The following is a 9501-nucleotide window of genomic DNA, read 5'->3' as shown; positions in this document are numbered from 1 at the left end:
CACGGTCATTTGTGTTTATGGCATCCTTTGTGGAGAGAAGAGGGAACGATTTCTAACTCACTGTGAGAATTAATTGTAAATTCCAGGCTGCGTGCTGTGCTATAATGTTCGAGCTCGCACTTTCTCAGGAGCCTCGACTACCGATCGGCAGCATTTTGTGATCATGCTGAAAAAGTGTTGCAGGGCCCTTTTAAAATAAGGGTTTTCACGTCTTTAATGCTTCCTGCTACTAAAGTACTATCATCAGCTTATTGTAAGTTGGTTACCTTAGTGCATGTAATTTTTGTTCCTATACCCATCCTCCAACTCTCAGTTTCTGTGTACACATTTTGTGTATTAAATAAGAATGTAGAAAGAATACAACCCTGTCAGACTTTTCTTTAATATTGAACTAATGTGCATTACCAACATTTATGTTGGTAATGGCTGGCCATTTTCCAAAGATTTAACCAGAGCTTGGCGTGGTAACAGAGTCAAAAGCTTTGCTATAGTCAACAAAAAGAGATACAAAAGCTCTTGGTATTCTTTACACAAGTTTCCATAAGCAATTTCATGCTTGCAATGTGGTTTGTCATACTGTGCCCTTTTCTTAGCCCTGCTTGCACACTCGCCATCTTTTTTGGTACGTCGCTTTGAATTTTATGGTCCCCTGCCTGCCATGGAGTTCCTGAAAACGAAGAGTCTGACACAACTGCTCGAGAATTGACCCATTGAGCGGGCTCCAAGAGCAGCATAGGCGATCCTGAGCGCATACAACATTTGTCTTCTTCCAAAGGTATCGCACAGAATTATAGACTGTCACCACAAACGTTACCTTTGCCATATAAATCCCTATCCAGGGAGCATGAACAACATTTACACAAACTCCAGACCCACTCCTTTTCACATCCTACCCGGCTTCACCTATTCTATCCAAACTAGCACTCCCCGCTTTGCTGCTTTTGCGGGGAACCCTCGACACTGAGGCACATGGTTGGTGGATGCAATAAATCCCCACCAGCTACCACTAATACTTCCCAAGCTCCACCTCTCTACATCCGAACTTTGTGAAACAGCCTTAGTGAGCTACAACCTGGAGGAATGTAGCCAAAGCCACTGAAATTCGATGTTAACTAAGAAAAAAATATAACCAACCTGTAAAATTCTAGCTATATATGTAGCCCAAAATTTCCCTTATTACCACATTGGCCCGAAAATTGCCTCAATTGGGGAAATTTCCCTTGAGTTGCCAGGCCTGAGTACAGGAAAAAGTTGCAGCCTTAGTTTTGCTGATGATTATCGTAACAGCACAGCTACAGAAAGATAATGACCTCCAGATATTGAAGAAACTAGCACGAGACTTTACTTTATTGCTTCTTGGACCATCGGGGGAAATGTCTTGCTCAAAGAACTACAGGTGATGCAGCTACACTCTGACCAGCAGACTTCATACCTTAGCATGTAGTACATGACAACCTTGCTAGAGGCACATTGACCGACTGACAAGACTGGCACAACCAGAAACAGAACAATTGGTCCCAGTGAAGTGGTGCTAGGGGTCAATGCAAATTCTGAGAAAAGGTTGGAAATTTTCTGCTCCTGGGTTGCAGTCCTTGCAGAGCTCTAAAAAGCCATGGCAGAGATTTGTGAGTATTCAGTTGTTAAAATATGGCGCTTATTGTTCCACACATCCCAGAGCAAGGTCACACTAGGTACAGTCGAGCACGATTTGAAGGTGATCGCGCGAGCGTCGACGAAGAACTACAGCAGCGCCATGGCCCAGAATCCTCTTTCGAGGAGAGGGAGGTATCAGGCAAGCTTCACTCACTCATTCTGCTGTTCATTAAGCTGCGGTCACTCCCGTCAGAGGAAGGCACATTTTCATTTCATTTTTTTTTTTTTAAGACAACGCGATATAGTTTGTTCAACTTAGCGAGCCGTTCAAACGAAGCAGTGCCAAGCACCAGCTTTACCAGATCTTTCCCAACAACTTTGTTATCGTCCGCACAGACACTGAAACTGAGCCGCAATGTGGCGCTGCGGTGCCCCGAGCTAGGCGCCATTTTTGCGGTTCTCGTGCAGCAGCCGACTCACGCTAGAGTGACCTAGAATAGGGGGAGTGTCCAAAGCGCCGGCTCCCGCGTGGGCCTTTTGCCGTGAACTCCCGCGCCGCGCCGCTGCTGCGCCGGACCCGTGGGCTTTCCGCGCTCGGGAAGCGCGCGGAAAGCGAGGGGCGTCTGCTACGCGCTGTAGTTTTTTGCGCTGTGTTTTCACACAGGGCACTTGAAGTCTACTTAACTTTTATGATGCGGTGCGGAATGGAGCTTATCCATCGTTAAGCTTGTGTTAGTGCTTGGGCAACAACAGAATGCGAAAAATCATGTGTCAAGCGGCATCAGCGTGGCCTAGTTGCGGTCACAGAGTTCGAGAACGTTGGTGCGTGTGTAAAAACGCGCTAAACGGACACGCACAAGCAAAGAACGAAAAAAAAAACCTATTCACACGAGTAATCGGGCAATAGCATCACGGATGCACTGATTAAGAGTAATAAAAAAAAAGTAAATTGCACGCGCAGTCAGCTGAAATATTGCCCGCAGTGACCGCTTCACACTACGAGCTTTTTACTCATGGTCGCCACTGGTTTGCTAGCCATATGCACACCGCTTTATTCGACAATTAATTAGCCTCCACTAGCACCAGGGGTGTAGCCAGAAATTTTTTCGGGGGGGGGGGGGGGGGGGGTTCAACCATACTTTATGTATGTTCGTGCGTGCGTTTGTATGTGTGCGTGTGTATATACGCAAGCAAAACTGAAAAATTTCGGGGGGGGGGGGGGTGTTGAACCCCCCAACCCGCCCTTGGCTACGACCCTGACTAGCACTTTATTATGGGCAGAGCACACCGGGAAGACGCAAGGGAAAAAAAAAAAAGAAAAAAAAAGGAGCTGACGGCCATACGACTGCAATGCTGTTGGCTTATTTTTGCTTCTGAGGTAGCGTACAACAAGGCTCACCGTGCGCAAACATTTGAAAGAAAAGCAATGCCAGGTAAACTGACCTTATTGCACCAAGTTTTTGCATAAAAGGCGTAGAAAATCCTTTACAAATAGCCAGATATCATGGAACAAAGTTACCAATGCCTCCATTCTTGCTGTACAAGCTGCCGAAACGAAAATACGGTAAGACATTGACAAATAGAAGTGTAATATCTCAATCACTTCAGAAAATTGTTCGAATGCAGAGATACCTTTTGTACCTAGCCGCATGTTGCAATGGATCGCTGAACGTCAGTATGAAACCTTCGCGCGAGATGCGTGCATTGCTTCAAGCCTTCACCATACGAAATGAAAACAGTTTCAAACAACTCATTCTCAACTTCAGATGTTTTCACGGTTCTCGGAGGTTAGCCTTCGCCCGGTTCAGAGACTACAAAAAGATGTGGGCTAGTAGTTACATGAAATACAACTGTTTCCACGGCAGTTGAGTGCGCGCCAAAAGGGCAACCGACCGCAATTTCCCGCTTTTTCCTGATGACCTCAATATAGCGTCCACCACAATTTCGTGCTGAAGCTCCGGAGTACTTAATAGCGAGTCTGCTCATCTCTTGACTAAATATAAAGAGGTGACCAGACGGGTAAAGCAAGCCTCTTTTGTCCCGCAGACGCGTGCAATCAGCTGCTCTGAACTGAGAATCACGTTTGTTTTCAGGCGATCGCTCGTAACGTGAAGTGAGGCATACACGATGTTGCGCTGTTATCGTTTCATTTTATTTGGTTTGTCTTTTTTTTTAAGGCTAAAGGCTCAGATGCTTCATCAAACACGAAAATTGACCGTCGGCGTCCCGCGTAGTCAACACGAGTGATGCACAAAATCATCACGCGATGACGTCGACGGAACTTGTGACGTCACTATGACGTCATTCCACGTGACGTCATATGATGACGCCATCACACGACATGGTCGCTTTGCATTGCTTCCGTGATCGGGGGCCGATCACGAAGGCAATGTAAAAGCAGGTGAGGTGCAGAAAGCTTGCAATGCCTTCGATCCTGTCGGCAGTCCGAAACCACGTTATGTGCAGAAAGCTTTCGGAGAGGGGCGAGGGAGGATCAATGCATCGGCTGACGAAAAAGATGGCTTTTATTTTCGAGTCGTCTCAGGCGAATGCATAAGGGACCGTGTTTTTTTTTTTCATGTAATTTTTTCGCATATACATTTTACCTATGCGGTCAGTTCTTCAAAATGTATGGGTAAGTATAACATGTTGACATCGATATTGGTGACCACCACGTTTTTTATAACCTGACGGAAACAAATCGTCAGACCACACATCGTCAGAATTATTTCTGGCTACAGAAAGCGGGTTTGGGTGCCACACACCATATTATTATTGTTAGTCGTTACGCAAATGGCAAGCATGTGATGCCATGACCTATCGGCCGTGTTGGGCATACGTACATTCGTGCCCCTCCGTGAACGAGACGCGAGTTACGCGAGTAATTTTTACTTTTGGTACCGCGGCCACGCCGACTGACACATTCGGCTTCGCATGAAATGGCTTGAAACAGCAGAGCGCCGGAGGCAGCCTTGTAAAACAAATCGAATGCACGAAATAAAATATAGGATATGAAGGGTGCAAACGCGTTAGCATGCATGAGCTAGTTAATACGTGCATATGTGCTACGTTCTCCTGGTTATCTCCAGTTTATTCTCTCCTGCAGCAAGTTTACGTTCGTCATTCCACACGAAAATAAGTTAAGCGCCTTTTCTCACGATTAAGTGCGCGCAGGATGCGTTCCTCAAACAGCCACGGAAGTGTGGACCAATGCGGTGACAAACCAGCTGAAAGGATATATACAAAATCCCCGTTTCACAGCACACAAACTAACAAACGCGTGCTCTGCGTGATGAGTCGCTGCAGTATTATGTTGCAGTGACACAGTATTAAATATTGCCCAAATTTCCGCAACTTTAGCTAATAGCGGCCAAAATATCACGCGCGTAGCATACGCTCGCTCCTTTGACGCGGCTTCCGCCGCGGAGAAAGCCCACGGGTCCTAACGGGTCCGGCACGGCAGCGCCGCGGCGCGGGAGTTCACCGCAAAAGGCCCTCGCTGCTCCCATGTATTCGCGCGGCGCTTTGGACACTCCCCCTATTCTAGGTCACTCTACTCACGCTTGCTACTGTGTTTGCTGTGTGTACGCGCTAGGTATTGTGTGGTGTTTCCTTGACTTCCGTGTACTCGCGTGTTTCATTAACGATAGCACGGCGTTGGAACTGTCCCTTACCACTGCGTGTTGCACGGATCTAGTCATTTGCCTGGCTGTGCAAGCGATCGCCGTGTTGCTGCAGTGAAAAGATGCTGCTCAGCGACTACGCCAAGTCGCTGTCTGATCCCGAGCGCAGGAGATACCACATCAAAGTCGCAAAATGCGGTAGCGACGACACGGCTTGGCGCTTTCCGATGACCAGTTCACGAACGATGTTGGCTGCTATCCCAGCGTAGACCGTGCGGATATCAACGATTATCTTGTTCACGGGTCAAGTTTCGTGACGCGGGAGCAGCTTAAGAGCTACGAATCCTTGGAGGCTCACAATTATGTCACAAGCGGCCTCGTGGAGCCACCAAGGGTGAAAACTCTTCGTGATGGCAACATCGTCGTCGTTTCAAAGGTAGGCTGTATACATATAGTACCGCATGTTCCCGACTTAACGGCTTGTTCTAGGTATCCGTAAAGTTAGTGATCGGGTGCTAAAGTGGTAAAGCCTGCTATCAGTCGCTGATAGGGCGTCCAGCCCATTGCACTTTCTTGCCGCTATCACTAGATGGGCAGCCAAGTTGTCGCTGTGTTTCGCGTGTTTTTAGCGCTTGCATGCAGGGGCGGCGCCAGGATTTTGATGCTAAGGGAGGGGGGCACCGAAGACAAGCGAGTTCCTTCAGGGGGGCAGGGAACATATGCGTTGTGTTTTGACCATGTTTGCTCGAGGGGGCAGGCAGAAATTTAGGGGCAGCTCTAGCACCCCCCCCCCCCCGGCGGCTCCCCTGGCTTGAAGTAGTGCTCTAAAAATCTAATCGCGCGCGCTGAACACTGATTTATCTTACTATCTGCGCAGGTCCGCCACTCACAAGCGTTTAAAGAAAAGCCGCTGCTGCCGTGGCTGCTAATCAAGCCTGATGGTGAAGTTCTGTGCGCGCACTGCACGTGCAGGCTGGCCTTGGCGAGGCGTGCTCACACGTTGGAGCAGTGCTCTTTTACTTGGAGGCAGCAGTGACACGCCGGGATGGTCGATCATGCACGGATGGACAGAGTGCATGGCTGCCACCGCACAGAGCTCTCCGCTTTGACGACAGCTCCGTTGTCTTCGCACACTGTCCTGATATAACTTTCGGCACGACATAGAACCCTACCCGTTGAAAGTTCTCGTCATTGGGGCTGTTTCTTGTGCGGTTGGAGCAACCGTAAACAGCGCAGTTCACCATAGCCGATTGACGCAGCTCGACGCGCAACAACGTCCTGCGGCTGGGGCACTTTTACAAGTCCATGCAACACGCAGTGGTAGGGGACAGTTCCAACGCCGTACTATCGTTAATGAAACACACGAGTACAAGAAAGTCAAGGAAACACCACACAACACCTAGCGCGTACACACAGCAAACACAGTAGCAAGAGTGGGTCGGCTGCTGCACGAGAACCGCAAAAATGGCGCCCAGCTCGGAGCACCGCAGCGCCACATTGCGGCTGAGTTTCAGTGCATACTCCCTATATCGTCGTAGGGGCCATTGCTGTCGCATGGAACAGCCAACGAGGCGAGAAGAATGCGTGATCTTAATATTCACTGTTCATAAACGTGCCGCTAGGCCCCTGGGAATCTAGGCCGGTAGACGCTCGCGCTATAACCTTCATATTGCACTCGGCTGTGACTGTACTTCCTATCCAGAGGTCATACACTGCAGAGTTGGCTGTGAAGTTCACAATTTCACTGGCAAGCTCCATTAGAATGTTCCAGTCAAAGAGACGCGTCACAAACAATAACCCAGCAATGGGCAGCACTTACACATGAACTGAATTAATATGCGTTTTTAAAAGTGACAATCCGGAAAGCGTCTGCGAGCACAGAGGGCATTTGTACGGCACATGGTGCGACGCTGCATGCTTCTGGAGTTGAACCATTGCAGTGAATGTCTTGGAGCATCGCGAACACGTATTCGACTTCCAGTTTTTTCTTTTAGTTGCAGTGTCCTCGTTGACTTCACTATATTCCTGGCACGACTGAGCCGATTCCAGGCGGTTTGCGTCCCTGCTGCAGACGTCCGATACCGAAACGCGTCTTCGTTTAGACGTCGATGCTTGACAAGATCTGCCCTCATCGTCTTGCTCCGTGGGATCGTTGGAATCTACAAGGTGGCGTTTCAACCCCTCGGCATACCTGAGTTTCCGGCACTGAAAATCTTGTAGGCACGAAGAAGAACGAGGCATGGCGCGTCTCTTACAATTTCCATTCATAGCTTCCTTATTACATGCAACAGGGTCTGCGTTACAACACAGCCTTCGCGATTGCCGTCGTCCGAACTCTCTCAAGATTTAAATTAATATAATACGTTGCATTGGTCACACATCGCGCCGTTGCCTGTCCAGACTTCACAGGGATTCACAACATTGCCGTACTCGCATTGTTCTGATAACGGCTAAGCTCTCATTCGTTTCCAAGGCCTACCTACGTACCGTGGTTCTGCCGGTTCTGCTAGGCCAGCTGCTAAAATACTGAGCTATGGGTGCTATGGGCCTATGGGTTGCTGTAGTTTTGCCACAGAACACCTGTCACAGAACACGACTTTTGTGGCTATGCTACAGTGTACTAGGTACTAATAGCTATGCTTCCCGCCTTTCGCGAAGTTCATTTCCAGCTGAAGTCATACAGTACAGTTTCAAACGGACCAAAATGATGTCATGAAAAATGTACGGTCTCGGGCACAGAGGTGGCGCCAGTGGCGCTGGCTTCTGCGTCGCCTGCTATGGCGCTCGCTGTAGTGCGAGCGTTAAAGTTCTTATCGCAATCCGAGAGAAATCGTCGAACAAGTAATTAATCTCGCTGGAGCCAATTGACGTTTGGACCACGACCTGTTTGGACAAGGGGCTTGTCTTCGGCCGGAAGTTCCAGTCTGACGTACACAGCGACCGCCTTTACCGCGCATGATAAAAAATCTGAAATTACGCGCGATGTTTCTAATTAATATAATATCTGGGGTTTAACGTCCCAAAACCATATGATTATTAGAGACGCCGTAGTGGAGGGCTCCGGAAATTTCGACCACCTGGGGTTCTTTAACCGTGCAACACGGGCCTCAAACATTTTCGCCTCCATCGGAAATGCAGCCACCGCGGCCGGGATTCGATCCCGCGACCTTCGGGTCAGCAGTCGAGCGCCCTAACCACTAGACCACCGTGGCGGGGCGTTTCTGCATCTAAATATTAGCTTGCCATATATTAGACGACCTACAACGTTTCCCTAAGGAAAATTTCCCTCGAATCGGTGATTAAAAAGTTAATGCACAGCTTTTTGTTGAGTGGTCATTTCAATATTTTAATTAGCGCCGGAAGGGATTTCCGCCTCAATGTAGAGTTCGTACGCAAAGACGACAGGTGCCTCACTGTCACAGCGTTTTTATAAAAACTAGCAGTTGTTCCGTGTACGAATACAACAGATGAGCGAAGCTCCTTAGAAATGGGATCGCAAACGACTATGCGCCTGATCTTGCTGCTGGCTTTCATAAAAGCGGTAGGGTGGGGATCGAGCGGGTGGCGGGAACGACTGAGCGAGTGAGTGTGCGGCGGCGCAGCGCAGGGAGAGGGAGACAGGTGCGAGAGGTGATGGGGCGGGGAGCTTCGACGGCGGCGGCATCCGGCGCGCGCAGCGTTTCATTTTTTTTTTTTTTTGCGCCGGCGCCGGGTGGGGAGAGCATCTGCTACTACCTTCGACAAAGCGCCCGAAGTGCGCTAGAATGATAGTTGTCATTTCACAATCCACGATAACGGTGGTGAAAGTGAAGACGACCATTATAACCAGTTGTGCACAGAGCTTATTTCCTTTAATTTCGAATTTCTGGTGCGCTAGAACCAAACCACTCAAGGCTTAAATATTTCCTCGTAAATCACGGGCCACTGCAAGAGAAGGGAGCTTCGACGGCGGGGTGCGGGCCTAATGAGCTTCGCTCCTAAAAAATCTGTCTGGAAAAAATTTTTAAAAACCTGTACAGATCGTCCGTCTCAAGTGCAGGAGGTACTGCGTGTTTGATTGATACCATTGGGCACCTGCATTTCTTCTAATGTGGAGAGAGCTATGTCCCAGCTGGCGCTCATTGGTGTGGCACTGTGTGGGTAGCTTTCACCCTCTTCTATCTTTCACTCCCCTCCACCATGACGCTGCACCATGCACGATACCTTGTAGGTTGCACAAATAATTTAGTGTCCTTGCTTGCCTCAAACCACTATCATAGCAAATAGATAGGTTCAAGAGCTCCCT

The sequence above is a fragment of the Rhipicephalus sanguineus genome, chromosome 1 (genome assembly GCF_013339695.2).
Source record: "Rhipicephalus sanguineus isolate Rsan-2018 chromosome 1, BIME_Rsan_1.4, whole genome shotgun sequence".
NCBI classification, from domain to species: domain Eukaryota; kingdom Metazoa; phylum Arthropoda; class Arachnida; order Ixodida; family Ixodidae; genus Rhipicephalus; species Rhipicephalus sanguineus.
Note: the sequence above shows the minus strand (reverse complement) of the source record.